Consider the following 2,913-nt stretch of genomic DNA (forward strand, 5'->3'; position numbering starts at 1 on the left):
CGTATTGCTTCATTTTCTGTTATAGACCTTTTCAAGCGTTTTGGATTTTTGGATGTTGAAGGTATTGCATTTTCAATGCAATGACCAATTGCTTTTTTATTCATAATAGAATCTTCTATGTATCCTTCGGCGACTGCATTCGATTTCCACCCGCCGTGTCTTTTCAAAGTAGTTATATCTGCTCCTGCATCGACTAATATTGTAGCAGATGATCTTCGGAAAGTATGACCGGTGTAGGAGTCAGGATTTTCTAATTTAAGATATTTTGCAATTTCTTGAGATGCACTTCCTATCTTATTGATGCCAAGAGGCTGGAAAACACATCTGCCAGTTCTATATGTTAAAAAGAATCTGTTCGTTTTTGAATTATCTGGCCTTTTTTCTATGTATCTTTTAGCAACATTATAAAATTCACCTACTACCGTGAATGTCCTGACAATCTTAGTTTTTGTTACTGGCAACGTTATGAATAAAAAAGTACCGTGATCTTGCACATCTTCAATGCACATATTACTCAATTCTTCTCGTCGACAAGCACCGGACAGTCCTATAACTAGTATCGCCTATAAAAGGAATGATTATATGCTTTTCATGTTTTTAGACAAGACGTGCCGGTATACATAAATAAATATATATGTACTTGTATACATACTTTCGTTACAAGATATTCCGCGTCTGGTGCTTCCTTGAGAAATTTTGACACATCTGTTGTTGTAAATACGCTTGATTTTTTCGGTTTATAACCTACATTTTTTCTCTTTAGAAGTCCTATCAATTGCGGGTAAGTGCTGATATCAATATTATCATATGATTTTATCGTTGTTCTTAGCATTGAATATTTAGACCACAGTGATGGTGGAGCGTACTTTGTAGCTAATTCGTTAAAATATATTAAAAACACAGGTTCTGCGAATGATTTTGTATTCCTTGTACTGCGCCATTTTTTGAACTCATTATATACAGCTGTATACTTTTGCTTTGATATAATTGGTAACGAATTTAAGGCAATTTCCTTTGCTGCAACAAGCATTTCAGGAGGAACATTCTCGGACACATTTTCATTATTTGAATCGTTTTGTTCGGCCATCTTGCCTGTCACTAAAGTACAAGTACGTTGTCGCACCGTCCACGGCGCCACCGAACGCGCATGCTCGCGCCCCAAGTCGCAACAGATGATCCACAACCACTGTAATAGGCTACTTTGCGCACGGAAATGCGTGCGCAAAGTACGAACTTTGCGCACGCTAATAGGAAAAATACATTTTAAAGCAGAAAATTTTTGTTCTATATAGTAAAAAAAACATTATTTTTCAAACTTATCCTCTACATATTATGGAACTTTAATTTACTATATCTTCTAAATCGATGCTAAATATATGTCAAGATCGGAGTTGCTTCCATTATTGTCGATATTTACCATAATAAGCACAAACTTCCATAACTTCATTCAAACATTTTTTTACATTAAACTTTCTTGTCGGTGAACATCCAATCAAGAGCATTCATTTGACGCCATTTAGAGTATTTCTACCAAAATTCATAATAATCGGGCGTTGGACGTTTTCGGAAGTTCACCCCGTTAATATATATCAATATACTAATAATTCACATAAAATTTATTTTTTACCTTTTTTAGCTAGCATTATTTGAAAGTAATGTTGAGATTTTAGGGCCATTTATATATGTTTTAGTATGTATCATATATATGTATATAGCCAATCTTCTAGGACAAATTATTACAGACCACAATAACCTCGTGTTCATTACTGCGTAAGAAACATTCCTCTAATAGAGAATGTGTAAAGGTTCTTCCAAAGATTATTATTATAAATGTAGAAGTTTATCTGTTTGCGGAAGAAATCTGTATAGTATAACTAATAAAAAAATTTCTACTTTACGTTAGCAATTTATATTTAATTTCGTAGGTACAACGTTCAGTGGTATAAAACTCCTTTATGCATTCAAAGAATGATATTATTCCTATTGCAAGTAGGAACGAAGGAATTTGCTGTAAATATCGGTGGAATACTTGATGCATCCTTGGAGTGTTTTGCCACGGTAATATAATGTACAATATTTTAACATACTACATTACACATGGATACAATAAAAGAGAACGTTTATAATTGCAGTTAATAAAGACCTCATTATCTTACTTCACTGTCATATATTCTACATGGTAATGAAATAAATATAAATTTATTACATGAGGATGTAGTTGAAGATGAAGATGTAGCTAGTCAGAAGACGATTAATGATAAGACGTAGTATTTATGCTTAGAAAATGGAAGAACTTATTTTTTAAGTTTGTAAGATAACTAAATTTTATTGTTAAAGAAGGGGATTGAAATTATTCAAACCATATCGATAAACTTCAAAAATTTGCTTTGGCATATAAAATTAAAAATAAATTATTAAGCTTTTGCAATTAGTATTAGTATGTGTATAAATACTCTAAAATATACAAAAGAATAACAAAATTACTAGTTTATAATAATCTAATTTTTTACATCACCATTATAAAATTTCTGTGGGTGTCCAAACTTTTGTAATCGGCAGTGTATCTTTAGAAGACGAAGTGTATATCTTTTGATTACGTAGACTAGAATGAAGTTCCGGCGTTGAGAGAAAGAAGAAAATGCGCTTGCGTGGCAAGTAGCTCCATGAGTGGAAAATGCATGAGTTTAATAATTGTTACTATGCATTTGTTATCTTTATAAAACGATTAGGGTAAACTAGGGTATTATGGCCATATGGAAAAGATGGCCATAGGCCATAATTTCTCCAATAATTGATAAATAGTGCATTTTTATAGTCACTCTTAAAGATAATCAATATTTACAGTAGTTCATATGAGTACACTGTTCAAAATAACAATATTATAAATATTATCTAATATTTTTTCTTTCGACT

This window comes from Trachymyrmex cornetzi, unplaced genomic scaffold (genome assembly GCF_001594075.2).
Source record: "Trachymyrmex cornetzi isolate Tcor2-1 unplaced genomic scaffold, Tcor1.1 scaffold223, whole genome shotgun sequence".
In the NCBI taxonomy this organism is placed as follows: domain Eukaryota; kingdom Metazoa; phylum Arthropoda; class Insecta; order Hymenoptera; family Formicidae; genus Trachymyrmex; species Trachymyrmex cornetzi.